Source organism: Myxocyprinus asiaticus, chromosome 34 (assembly GCF_019703515.2).
Source record: "Myxocyprinus asiaticus isolate MX2 ecotype Aquarium Trade chromosome 34, UBuf_Myxa_2, whole genome shotgun sequence".
In the NCBI taxonomy this organism is placed as follows: domain Eukaryota; kingdom Metazoa; phylum Chordata; class Actinopteri; order Cypriniformes; family Catostomidae; genus Myxocyprinus; species Myxocyprinus asiaticus.
In genome coordinates, this window is record NC_059377.1 from 30,809,970 (window position 1) to 30,824,756 (window position 14,787).

General features: G+C 41.7%; 1 pseudogene; it reads left to right on the forward strand.

Moving 5' to 3' along the window:
* The first annotated feature begins 330 nt into the window (after positions 1 to 330).
* On the forward strand, positions 331 to 3,399 carry LOC127424973 (E3 ubiquitin-protein ligase TRIM71-like; annotated as a pseudogene).
* Positions 3,400 to 14,787: the final 11,388 nt, after the last annotated feature.

Sequence of the window (14,787 nt, forward strand, 5' to 3'; positions counted from 1 at the left end):
ATGTGAACAGGCCTTAAATCCTTACTTTACATGCAAGTTGCCTGTACATGTTTGTTGAAAATTAGGAGAGCTGAATTTTAAAATGCTCTTTTCTTTGTGTGTTTGTGTTCGTATTTGTATGTTTAGGTTAGCAAAGAGAGGGCACAGGTTGCAGCTGAGCAAATGGAGATGAAGGCGAAGATGGTTCAGACAGAGGTAAATGCCATTATTCTCTGCCATAAAAAAGCCCTAGAGTAACAGGAGTCTGAGCTACTCTGGAAGGTAAGTGTGGATGTACAGTATTTCTGTTTGTCAGAATGTATGTTGTCTCTCTTTGTCTGTTACAGCTGCATGAACTCTGGATGTAATGGCCAGATTAAAGGTGGAGTATTTCATTTCTACGCCACTAGCGGCACCAAATGGAATTGCAAACTGTTTTTTTTCAGTGGCCCGGCCCTATATACTGTAGCAATATTGGCTCAACCAATTGAGTGACTTTGGGGTGGGACAACCTGTTTTGTCTAAGTAATTGCAGACAGGTGGAGTGTTGGGAAACCTGTTTGGAAAAACAATACTCCTTTAAATGGAAGACAAAAAGCAAAGTCCCTCTACCAGCAGGTGGAGTGTTTGCGGAAATACCTGTGTATGCTGGACTCTACAGTGACTGCGGTCACCCAACTCCTGGAAGACAGTGGTAGTTCTATGGACGTGCTGGTGGCACAGGAGCGAATGCTGGCTCAGGCATAGGAAATGCACATGCTACTTTCACTGCTACATTCGCAAGAAGACGAGCGTTTCCTCTTTACCCCTCCAGATTCAGCCCTGCTCCAGACCCTGCGCTCTCTCGGCCAGCTCAGGGAGAGGGTCTCAGTTTTGCCTTCCGGGGAAAGCCTGCTACATTTACCTTGACAGTCAACGACCATGAGGTACAGCGGCGACAGACTGGAGGGGCACTCTGTGTCAGCTGTACTTTTAGCGGCTGATGGGAGTGTTTCTGAAGCAGATGTGTTGGACCATCATGACAGCACATACAGTCTGACCTACATGCTCCAAAGTTGTTTTCAGTGCTTGTCTGCAATAGGCACATAAAGGGTAGTCCGTTTTCTGTGCAAGTGACAGCAGTAAGTGCCTACTGTTCATTCAGGCTGCCAGTGGTCACCTTCGGCAGTGAAGGAGAAACAGAAGGGCAGTTGTGCAGGCCGTGGGGTGGCTGTAGAAGGATTTGTCATAGTGGCTGATCGCAGTAACAACTGCACACAAGTGTTTGGGCCCAATGGACATTTCCAGCATGCTTTTGGCAGTCTCAGTTCATGGCCTGGCCAGTTTGACAGGCCTGCTGGTGTGGCGTGTGACCCTTGGGATGTGGCTGTCAACACATCTGGACAGATCCTTGTGTCAGACACACGTAACTGTTGAAACAACACTTTGGCTCGGATGGCTCTTCTCTCAACAAGTATGGTTGTGAAGGAGTCCATTGGAAACACTTCGACTCTCCTCGGGATGTCGCCTTTACCTGCGAGGACCACTTAGTTGTGACTGACTTTAACAACCACTGTCTTCTGGTGATCCAGCCGGATTGTAAGTCAGCACGCTTCTTAGGTGCAGAAGGCTCTGGAAATGGGCAGTTCTTGCATCCAGGGCCATAGCAAGCTATGAGGTCACCGAGGTCGGGACCTCGGTAATTATTTTAAAAATATATGTCTATCTATAAACATTTTTCTAATAATAAAAAAAATACAATCGGTGCTATTTAACTGTATAATCAGGAGTTGAAAACATCTGGTCTATCTTCACAGCGGGTGTTTCCATGGAGCTGCATCTTAAATAACTCTCTGATTGGTGCGGGATACTTATCTCTGTGTTGATTGGATAGCTGCTCAAGTTCACAGCCAGCCGGAATCGAGCAATCCAGCCACAGTCCAATGTCGAACTGACCTGGCATGAACCAAGGTATGTGACTAGGACAGCTAACAATCATGAATTATTTAAGTAACCATGGGTGTTTGCTATAAACTAACTATATAATATTTGTTTTGAATTAATGTAACTTAATTAACGTTAAGCTAAACTTAAGTGCACGGCACGAGAGAAGAAAGCAACGCTAAACAATGGCATTCGTTTTTTCTATGCAACTATTTAGCTAGCTACTAATACTATTAGGGTGACCATACGTCCTCTTTTTCCTGGACATGTCCTCTTTATCGGACCTTAAAAAAGCATCCGGCCAGGATTTCTAAATTTGCGAAAATGTCCGGGATTCAGCTTTAGTTGCATTATGTGCATCTGGTCTAATACTTCATTGTGTGTGCGTGCATATTTGCATTGCTTTAACCCCTCTTTGTAAGTCCCGCCTTCTCGCACACCAATTGGTCGATTATAAGAGGCTTGCAGCAACTATTGGCCAAATTCCTGCCTGTCAATCTCTCCACGAACGCGCGAAGCGCTGTTGTGTTCGGCATCAAACAGTTGCTTGACAGTAGCAGCAAATGACAGCTGAGTGGAAACAGTGCCCAAACGAAAGTGCAAATTTACAGAAGATTCGCACAAAAAATTCCCATGCTTTCGTCCAGGTCGAGATCCGTGGGAAGCAGAATGTATGACAAAGCTGGCACTTATGTGTCAGATGCTAATAAAGGTGCAAGTGATTTAGAAGCACACATTAGCTCTGCAAAGCATAAAGAGTCAGCAAAGGTGAAAGTTCATCAGGTAAATTAACGGACTATTTTTTGTGACCAGGTAAAATTGTTATCACATTGCTTCATTTTCCATGGCCATTCAAAATAATAGTAATAGTAAATGAAGGTACACTCATGGCATCAAATATTTTATTTTAGTACATGGACATTCAAAAGAATGTTGGAAATGTTTATTTATTTAAATATATATTTGTTATGCTAATAGAGTGTCTTTTTCACTGTATTAAAGTTTGCATTCATAGTAACACTGTTTTGAACCCTATTATTCCTATTAGCTTTGGAAACTCTGCAAGCAACACAAATTACCTTCTTTCCCAACATAAAATGTATGTTGAAACTGTTTCTTACACTTCCAGTGACAACATGTGCCTGTGAAATGTCATTCTCTGCCATGCGAAGGCTCAAAACTTGGCTCAGAGCCAGCATGTCCAATGAATGGTTCACTGGAAAGTGAAAATTGACAAAGAGAGAGTTCTCAGGTGGTGGGATGCCTCTGGCCACAGGAGGATCCAACTAGCCTTCCAAAATGTAATGCATGTTGTGAAGATTAGTATACCAAGATTGTCACATTTGCACTACCTGATCATAACTTGTGTGTCTGTATCTTATTTTATGCAATTTCAGTGAGCCAAGAAGTGGAGAGAAAGACCATGATGAATGGCCTGTAGTTAGTGTGCTCTTCAACCAAACATTGCTTTGCCCACTGCCCGGTTCAAGCCTTCACTTCCAGGTAGGAGCCTTAAAGAGCCACTTTGAATATAATTATGGCCTTCTTGGAGCAATAATTTCTCTGTGATTGAAGAGAGATCACTCTTGAAAGTCTGTAAATTGCAACTTATTATTCTCCCTGTTAACCAGAACAAAGAAATGTCATACATTGTGTGTCATACAGGGTTTCCAGCGCAGATCAATGTATTAACACCTCAGAGGGGGTTGGGTTGAAAAGTTTTTGTTCCAAACTGTATATAAGTGGCACTGACATTAATGCACATTATGGCTAACATTATAGTATCTGCATAATGCTGTGGATCTCATTTTTTGCATCTGTATTGTCACTTTACATAGTGCATAATATAATCTCAGTTTTTACATAAGAGAATATGAAAACTGATGTAATCAAATAGTCCTTTTCAAAATAGTTTAATAGCTTTTTTGGTCTTATCTTCACCTGACTCTCTCTCTCCCTTTCTTTTTTTACTATCTATCTCTCTTCTCTCTCTCCCTCTCTGTCACAACACAGACACACACACACAGAAGAAGAGGTTGTGCAGCATTTTTGCCAACAGGTCCCTCTGTATGAATTTCATTATAGATAATGAGTTCGTGTGACTGTAGTGTATACCTTTTGTGTTTAGATGTAATTTTGGTATGAATTGCCGTAAATAAGATCTATTAAAAGAAGAAAAAATCTGGACATCACTAATTTCTAAACCCTGGCTACGGCCCTGCTTGCATCCACAAGGTGTTGCAGTCGACCATGAGAATCGCATCATCGTTGCTGACTCAAGAAACCACAGAGTGCAAGTGCTCCAGGCAGACAGAACTTTCCTATGCAAAATTGGCACACAAGGGGAAGGTCCAAGCCAGATGGACCAACCTTCGTGTGTCGCAGTAACACCAGAAGGGCTGAATGTTGTGGTCGATTTTGGAAACAACCGCATACTTAAGTTCTGATTGGCCAATTCATCTTTCGCTCTCTTACTCCTTTGTTTCACTTTCAAACTGTGTCAGGCTCTCTGTTAATATAAAGAGAAGATGAGAGCAAGACAAAACCTCATTTAACAAATAAGTGTATAATTTCTGCACCACTAGTGGCACCAAATGGAATTACAAAAACAATGACTTTTCATACAAGTTCAATGGCACTACAGTGCCATTTTTCATGGGAATTAACCTACAAATGGTTTACTTAAATGGTTTTCTCTCCAAGTTAAGCTGGGATAAGAGAAAGTATCTTTAACATCTAAAACAATTACATGCATCACCTTTAAGGTTAACATAAATACGAGTCATACTTGAGGGGCCAAATTTGGGAAATATTCTCATAGTGTGATCTGTTTCAATGCCTTTTCTATGTGTTTATAATATGAGATAAATCTTGTTATTCTTTTCATAAACTGGTGACCATAACCTGTGGAATTTAATAGTGTGAAGCCACTATCCATCTACAGGAAAATACCTTTCATGAGTTGACAAGCTTTCAACATGACATCTTGAACTTTATGACTTTGGGGCTAATCAATAAAACTCTATCAAGTGTGGTTTGACTGCAGCTCTAAAGGTCAGACTTGGGCGTGGTCTCATGTCTCACCAGTAAACTGTAACCTCTCTTGATCTCAGGGATTGCTTGTGTTGTGTGACTTTGTCTACCTCAGCATCTTGCCAACCTCATTAAGCACATACAGGGTTGGGGAGTAACGGAATACATGTAACGGGATTACGTATTTAAAACACAAAATATAAGTAACTGTATTCCACTACAGTTACAATTTAATAATTGGTAATTAGAATACAGTTACATTCAAAAAGTATTTTGATAACTGAAGAGATTACTTTGCATTTTATTGTCATTTGTTTCATTTATTATTTAGTCTTTTCAGATGGAAAACATTTATACATATAAATGATGCGATCCAAAGTGCATTTGAACAGCGGTGAAACACTTTCTTATGATGTGTTACATTCATACGAGCAGACAGAGAAGTTTGAAGTAAGTTTGGAGCAGAAGAAATAGAAATAAACCTTGTGTAAATTGTCAGCTTTACGCTAAGCTAAAATGCTATTTCTAGACATTTTACATGTACGTTTCCAGGCACGATCATATTTATTTATCAAGAAAATTTACGTTGGATCATAATTTATTTTTTCTAGTAAGACCTTTGATATTAGGGCAAAAATCATATTCTTGATAATAATGTTTGTATTGTTTTCCTGTAAAAATATCTAAAAATCCTTAAAACAAGATCAGTTTGATTTATCTTGTTTTAGAAACAACACTGCATAAGATATTTAGATTTTTCAGAGAATGTATTTTTAACGTGTGTATTTTGTCTTACTGTACTGGCAGAGTTTTTATAGTCAAAACATGTGAAAACATATACCAGTGCTGAAGAAGTAATCCAAAGTATTTAGAATACATTAATGACCTTGAGTAATCTAACGGAATACGTTACAAATGATATTTTACAGCATGTATTCTGTAATCTGTAGTGGAATACATTTCAAAAGTAACCCTCCCAACCCTGAGCACATATATGAATGTAGTCCTAGAAGAACTGTCCTTTTGCATTGAATATTAACAAGAACACCTTACGTTTACCTACCTCAGAACCTTTATATCTATTTAAGTTGCAAAAAAAATCAATAATCAGAAGTAGTCTGTTGTTATTTGCACAGATGGGTTTGTGTACAAACAAACTTGATTTACTTGATGTATTATTTTTAAGTTTTGTTTGTTTAAAAGTTTTAAGTCCTCTTGATTCTCTCTCAACGCCTATTTCTCGGGTTAAAACCTTAATGTGATACTGAACCGGTCAAAGTTTCTGGGGTTCTCATCATGCTGAAGGGTCATTTTTCACATTTCACATTTTCATTGCCTCATATGGCAGATTTTATGTTGCTGCTTAGTTTGAAATGCAGGTTTGAGGTAATAGTCTGCAACTGTGTTTAGAAGTTGTTGTATTTAACAATAAATCCTGCTTCAGTATATGTCAGGGTAGGATGAATCAAACAAGCTAACTTATAAGCAAATTCTGTTAGATAACGCCTTGATGCTTACATATTTCATGATATGTATTGTTCAGGTTAAACTCTCAGTATTTTAGAAAATAATCTAAATTTTATCTAATGTTTTCTCTCTCTCTCTCTCTCTCTCTCTCTCTCTCTCTTTTTTTTTCTAATCACTTATATTACCCTCCCTTTTTTAAGATGTTTGGGGAGGTTTTGACACCTTTCACTGTGCTCTAAAAAATGTTGAAACAGACAGTTGTGTTTGGAGGAAATTAATATTTGAAAGTGACGCACCTCACTACCACTTGCATAGGTCAGCAGAGAAGAATCAGTATTTTCAACGGAAGAGCAAGTTATGACTTTTTGATTAAATATTACGAGGTCAATTTTTTTGTATAAAATAGCAAATATGCATGGAAGAATCCTTCACAATAAGACCAGTAACAGAGTCAGTTTTGATTTCATGCCGATTTTAAACCCTCCAAAAATTGGCCCCATTAATTTCCATTGTAAGTCCCTCACTTTACCCTCCAATTTTTGCTTTTGTTTTTTTAAAGAAAAGGAGAGACAGGTTGAAATAATTATTTGTGGTAATCAACATTATTCCAAATGCTGTCAATTGAGCTTAAATTGTATTGAACCTAGTATATTTCTTTAATACTGCAAAACATAGAAGACAACAAATAGCTTGTATTTATTTATTTATTTTTTATATTGTATTTTTTTTTTTTTTTTTTTTACATTTTGCATTTTTTAAGTATAAATCTCTTTAAAAGATTTTAGCCATTCTGGAACTTCCACCAATCTAGCCATTTAATTAGTCACGCCCCCACTTTCCAAACCCCTGCACTCCATATTGCCGCAGGACCATACCAGCACTATGACAATATATGAGCTGCCCTGTGAACGCGCACAGCGACTGACAGGCAGAAAGTCTACTGATTGGCCAAACAGATGATCTGACAGCATTCCACGGACATAATTTTCCCCCCTGTTTATTGAGCCTAGGGCTACTTTTAGTGTGAAATTTCATACCACCTATTTCAGCGTTTTCCAGCTGAGGTGCTTGCAAATGACTGTTAAAAACCTGTGAAACTAATAAAACACGTACAAACCAAACAATTGATGTTCAAAGATAAAGCCTGTTGGCTTTTTCATCTGTTTGTACTTTGAAGAAGGCACTTGTTCACTTGTTCAGGTTTAAAACTTTAAGACATTTAAAAACAAATTTTTTTTAAAGTTAAATGAATATTATTTATTTAATTTTGGCATCTTCTCTTCGATTACTAAAACATTAAACAAATGAACACAAAATGAGTGTGCAAAAATGTATGTACTCATTGGGTAGCGAACTTAGAACAATGTGTGGTGTGACACAGTAAGTACACATAAAATTAAAATGTCTCCCTTTCACTTTATTTCCATTAAAATATGTATTATGCTCTCATTCATAACGTTTTTCCTTTTTTTTTTCTTTTTTTTTTTTAAGAATAAAAAAAGGTATTTTTCATACCAGCCACATGATGTCAATGTTGCTTTAACTTCACTCTTAAAGAAAGTATTACAAGACATCCTGACAGCTGAAAATATACCATTACATTAATACTATGGATGGAAAGCCAGTTCTTCCACCCTGTGCAGTAAAGTCCAGCTAAACAATGAGGTGTTTTTGTTGATCCAAAATCAAAGCTATGTTGATCCAAACCAAACAAGATCCTTCGCTGTTACATAATAGATTCCATCACTAAATTAAATGTGACTTTGTCTTGTAAGATCAATATTGATTCAATAGCTGTACAATATATGTGTTCAAAACCGTGCTGACATTTGGGATCATTGTAAACAGGAATCAGCCTGTTTCTTTTCCACAGTGAATTGAGAATGACAACTTTTCATTATATTAATTGAATTTGGAGCATCTGTGGGCTTTGAAACGAGGTTGTCCTCCTGATAGACCATCTGTGGTTATTTCTCTAAAGCAGTTGTACAGATTTCTTGGATCTCCCAAGGTACTGTTATATGAACATAAAATACTGTTGTGAATAAAGATAAATATGAATATTGTTTTAATATGGCTGACAAGAGCCCACCCCTGGATATTTGACAAAAAAGATTGCACTGTTTACTGGATGCACCATTTTGAAAATCATTTTAACACTTTAAAATTCTACTTGAATTTGGATGTGATATCAATGTAATTTTACATTAAGCTGCTCAAGAACATTACAAGATTAAAGGTATGAATTGTTGAAATACAAATTATATAACAAATATACTAACATTAAATGTATAGGTTTGCCAAATCTTAACAGTTTTATATTAACTCATATCCAATAACTTGAATATGAAAGTTTACAAGAATTTTTTTAATTTATTTTTTTTTTTGCCACTAAGAAAAGAAAACTTAATTTAAGATATATTCTCTGAAAACTATTCTAAATATCTTAAACAGTCTTGCTTCTCAAGTAAATGTATCTTATTTTAAGTATGTTTAAATATTTTACTGGAAAACAAGACAAAAATACTGATTGAGAAAATTACTTTTGCAGCGTACAAGTGCCAACCGTACTCACAAACAGTCAAACTCGCAGGGCTTCGTGACCTTTAGTGTAGGAAAAAATATTAAGTAACATTGACAGGAAGCGTATTGAAAAGGCAAGAGCTCCAGATGTGTAATTCTGTAAAATACTGAAAGAGTAATTGAGTTTCTCTTCTTCATGGCATTATGTGACTGGGTCAGTTCACACTCTGCCTGTGCCTGCTCAGGTCAGTGCTCAGGGCGGAAAAGACTTAAACCCTGCCTTCAACAGTAGCACTGAAACCAGCAGATGAAGTGTACATAATGTATAGAGGCTGTAAGACTAGAGTCTATAAATTACATCTGACCTAACAAGGTGGTTGGAGAGTTGTTTTAAACTCTGTTTTTTTTTTCTGTAGTGTTCTGTCTGCATGAGCCCTCTTTGCACACAGTAACAGCAAAATTGCAACTATTTACTAGCTGGAAAAGTACAATTTTGGGCCAGGCTGCTAATATACCCCTTTTCCTGAACAAGATCATTTCAATCATTTTTATTTGTATAGCACGTTTCACAACACACATGATTTCAAAGCAGATTTACAGAAAATCATGCTTTAACAGAAAATGAAACTGTAATATCTATAAAGTCTTAGAGTCATCATTGTGTAATTGTAAATTCTGTACAAACATAAATAATTAAATAGTTAAATAATAATTGTGTTTTGAACCCCAGTGAGCAAGCTGAAGGCAAGGAACACAAAACTCCATAAGATGTAAAAATAACCTTGGGAGAAACCAGGCTCACTGTGGGGGCCAGTTTCCCTCTGGCTAAACAGTATGAACATATTGCCAATATTAGTTATTTGTGTGCAGTGCAAGTCATGGTTTAAAATTTGCAAATTAAGTAAGTGATAAGGGCCAGTGTTTAAACAAAGATTTTGTATGAACTGTAAGATTAATGACTTGGATTGTTGTGGTTATTTTCTATGAGTTTGCTAAAATATGTTGACCTGGCAGCTTTTAGACCTCTAATTTTGTATTCTTCCACTTGCACTTTATTTTCCGAGCTGCTCTCTTGAGAGCATGAGTGTGATCATTGTACCATGGTGTGGGGCTTTTTTCTTTAATTTTCTTTAATCGAAGGGGGGCAACACTATCAGGAGTGCTAGAGAAGTCTGTATTTATATTTTCTGTTATTACATCAAGTTCTTCTAGACTATTTGGCTACTGAGTATGTGAGATAATTCAGGAAGATTATTAGTGAAGCTATCTTTAGTGGTCGAAAGAATAGTTCTACCTGAATGATAACATGGTGTCGAGTGAGTAACATTAGCTGATCGCAGCAAACAAAGACGAGGTAATGATCTGAGATGTCATCGCTCTGCGGTAGAATTTCTATAGTATCAACATCAACTCCATATGACAGAATTAAATCTAGCGGATGATTATTGCGATGAGTTGGTCCTGTCACATTTTGTCTGACTCCAAGAGAGTTGAGAATATCGATAAATGTAGGGTGACCAGATTCCTGCTTGTGGAAAATGGGACAGCCCCCTCCCAGCAAAAATGAAATTGACGTATCCTTACCTAGGCGCAGATCAATGCGAAGTAGAGGGTGAATCCGCATCTGTATCTGTTGTCACCTTGTACTTTTCGCTGGCAGCAATTTTTCTCAGTGTGCGTTTGTCTTTCAAGAGTTTATCTTGCAGAGCAGTCCAGTCCAAAATGAAGACATACGAAAAGCATTGCCTTCGTGACTGTTACACTGAGTCGAGATTTATCCAGTGTCCATGCTGCGTTCATTAATGAGAACACACACTCCACAGATGCAGATGTCCCAGGCAAGCATAAAACAAACTGCACGACCTTGGCTAAGACTCCAGACATGGCCGTCTTATTCATGTTCCACTCAGAGATGCGACGAGTGACAATGTTTTTCGCGCAAGCCCACTCAGAGAGCGTGGTTTCGTCAATCAAACTGAGAGCGGGGATTCTGGAGTAGAAGTGTTCGAGGCTGCTCTGAATGTCTTTCCACTCTGGGATGTCTCTCAATAGGGCCCACTCAAGTTTTTCTGTGTTCTCCAATGAGTGGCTCCAATTTTGGAGGTAATCCACCGATGCTGAATAAAAGTTTCTCACTGCACAAAAGAAATCATCCGCTCACATGTCACCAGCTTCAACCAGGGCATCCAACTGCTCTTTAATGTCAGAGGGTATGAATGATTTCTCCAGTCTGGCCTGCAAGACTTTTCTCAGGTCATGAATGTGCAAAGCTATGGCTGTGCACATCAAAATGATAAGCAAAAAGTTCTTCACTTGCATACACCTTGTCAGATTTGGAGCTTTGCTTCACAAAAAATTGCATCCACATGTTTTTTTGTATGAACATGCTGCGCGATGTCGGTGCGGCCTCCATGGGCGATGGAAAAGCGAGCTCCACAAATATCACACCTTACTTTACTAGGCTCTGTCTGTGACTCCTTTTTTTAGAAATGTAAACTCTTTTTGAAGATCTTCATTAAATGTGCAATTTCATCTGTGTGCTCTTTCAAAATTACTCTTCAATCAGTTCACTAACTGGACATCTACTGATAGGATTATGATTGGATAGTTTAATCCAATCATGTACTTCAAATAACATAGTGTGATTTTATTGGTTTTACAAACCATATTCTTGGCTACCTTTGGAATACTCACGTGACTGAGAATGCTCATAGGTGATAGAGAAATTTTAGGAGAGGTGAAATACGGGACAAAACTTGATTTTTTCAGAATAAGTCGGGACATTAGAAAAAGTGCTTAAATTCGGGACTGTCCCGGGAATAACGGGATGTCTGGCCACCCTATAAATGTTAATCCCAATGTGTCATTTTCATTATCTATGTGAATGTTGAAGTCACCAACAATTAAAGCTCTATCTACAGTAACATCCTGGTTACTTGTGTAACCTCCATTCCCTGATGGAGGGAACGAGACGTTGTGTCGATGTAGTGACACTAGGGATCACTCTTGGGAGCCCAAAACACCTCTGGTCTTTGATAAAAGGCCAATGAAAATTGGCAAGTGGTATTTGCATTCCACTCCCCCGGACATATGGGTATAAAAGGAGCTGGATTGCAACCACTCATTCAGGTTTTATGCTGAGGAGCCGAGACAGGGTCCGGCCATTTCAGCGGGTAGTTCAGCGTTGTGGCAGGAGGGACACAACGTCTCATTCCCTCCATCAGGGAACGGAGGTTACGCAAGTAACCAGGACGTTCCCTATCTGTCACTCACTCGACATTGTGTCGATGTAGTGATACTAGGGGTCCTCATACAAATGGCGCAACTGGCTGAACTGTGTTATGTGAACTGGCGGTGTGAACTCCAGGCACGTTTCGCTGACAGAGAACGCTTGCAGTTCTCCTACCCTCTTGATGGAAGTGAGCTCAGTCAGGAGGGCAGTCTTCATGGAGAGTGCCTTAAGCTCAGCTGACTGCAAAGACTCAAAAGGGGCTCTCTGTAGACCCTGAAGAACAACAGAGAGGTCCCATGAGGGAACGAGGTGCGGTCTGGAGGGGTTCAGCCTCCTGGCACCTCTCAGGAATCTGATGATCAGGTCGTGCTTCCCTAAGGACTTACCGTCCACTGTGTTGTGGGGTGCTGCTATAGTAGCAACGTACACCTTCAAGGTGGAAGGGGACAGCCGCCCTTCCAACCTTTCCTGCAGGAAGGAAAGCACTGATCCAACTGCGCATCTCTGGGGGTCTTCCCGTCAGGAGGAACACCACTTAGTGAATAGACGCCACTTAAAGGCATACAGGCGCCTCGTAGAGGGGGCCCTAGCCTGAGTGATCATGTCAGGGCCAGCACCGACTGTGCATGCTCGTTCGTGAGGCGCACTGTCAGAGACTGAGTCCAACTCCAAACCAAGGAAAGAGATGCTCTGAACCGGGAGAAGCTTGCTCTTTTCCCAGTTGACCCGAAGCCCTAATCGGCTGAGGTGCGAGAGCACCAAGTCCCTGTGTGCCATGTCCTGAGAGTGAGCTAGGATTAGCCAATCCTCGAGATAGTTTAGAATGCGAGGTTCAGTACTCGCAGGTCCAAGATTGGCCGCAACCAACCGCCTTTTTTCGGTACGATGAAGTAGGGGCTGTAAAACCCCTTCTTCATCTCGGCCGGAGGGACAGGTTCTATCACACCCTTCCATAGGAGGGTAGTGATCTCCGCACGCAAGGTAGCAGCGTTTTCGTCCTTCACCAAGGTGAAGTAGATACCGCTGAACCTGGGCGGATGCCTGGCGAACTGAATCGCATAGCTGAGTCTGACGGTCCGGACCAGCCATTGCGACAGATTGGAAAGCGCAAGCCACGCATCCAAGTTCCGTGCAAGGGGGACCAAAGGGACAATGTCGTCGGACGTACTGGCAGGTGGGGCCTCGCGGCGGGCGGAGCTCGAGGTGCCACACCATGTCGTGGCCGTGCTGAGTCTAGGGACATCGAAGCTCTTACCTGGCTCCTTGTGACCACCCCCAGAACAGCCTGGGACAGGGGAGGAAGAGGCCTGTCCTCGCAACCCGTGGAGACTGTCACATCGGGGGCGGATGTGTGCCACAGCTGGGCGCGCAGGGGCGGGGAGACCGCCGTTGGAGCGCCAATCCTGCAAGGGAAAGAAGGTGGACGGTGGTCATGATGACGACCGTGCACACTGGGTATGTGACCCAGGGGAGGAGGAAACCGCTCTTTTGCTGAACTGTTGGGTACTGCAGCCACTTGGGCATGCAGCAAAATCAAATAAAAAGGCAACAAAAGATTCTCCACCCGGCCCTCCACCGGGGGATGGAGTGGTCTAACTACCAGCTCCAATGCAGTGGGTTTCATTGACTTTGGGTCGCCCGTCTCAGAGGTGCTTTGAGGACCTTCGTGGGTTCTTGGTGGCCGGCCATGAGACGGGTGGCATCTGCTTCCTGCGGTGGGCTCCACGCCGGGGCCGGGCCGAAGGGGCGGGCTGCGGTGAAGCCGGTGCAGTCACCGCAAGGGGACACCCTTGGCGACGAGCAGACGAGGTGCAGGATCTTGAGCCGTGCCGGGGCAGGATATGCCGGATAGGAGAGGCGGGAGCTTTGGGAGTCCGCGCCAGGTAGCAGCGCTCTGCGGGTATAGGTGCACCGCGAGCACCTTATCCACCGGGGGAATTGCCGTATAGCCCCTGGTCGCCCCACCATCGAGGGTAGTGAGGGCGGGGGAACTGAGAAATCGGGTTCCGGGAAGAAAGGCACTGGAGCGGGTCGAGGCTGCTTTGAGCAGCGGCGTGAGCCCAGGAACCAATCATCGAGCCACGAGGGTTCAGGGGAGAGCAGAGGGTTCCGCCCGAGAAAACATGTCCATCATCTCTGCATCAGCCCGTGACTGGGCAATCGACCCCGACAGGGGGAGCCCAGGTAAGGCTTCTGCATCCGACTGGACAAGTCCGCTCTCCGATGCTGCACTCGAGAGCTCATAAACTTCGCGGGCTCCGAACAAGAGGTCGAACTCACCGTGAGACGAGCCGGCGGACTCATCCGTAAGCCTGATCGGGGCAGATGAGCATGCTGGGGAATGGGAGGTCCGCAGGGGGATACTCGGTGGAGGCGATCCCATTGGGGTCCCCAAATCGCCCCCAGTGCTAGCCGCACTGGCCTCAAACCAGTAGGTAGAAGGACAGAGGCGGGGAGCCTCTGAGGTGGCTTGCTTTTTTGCAACGTTGCCATGGTCATGTTCTCGCAGTGAGAACATGAACCATCCACGAACGCTGCCTCTGCGTGGGTCGCACCCAGACACGAAAGACAGCGATCATGACCGTTTGAAGTTGAGAGGTAACATCCGCAACCAGGAATAACACACAATC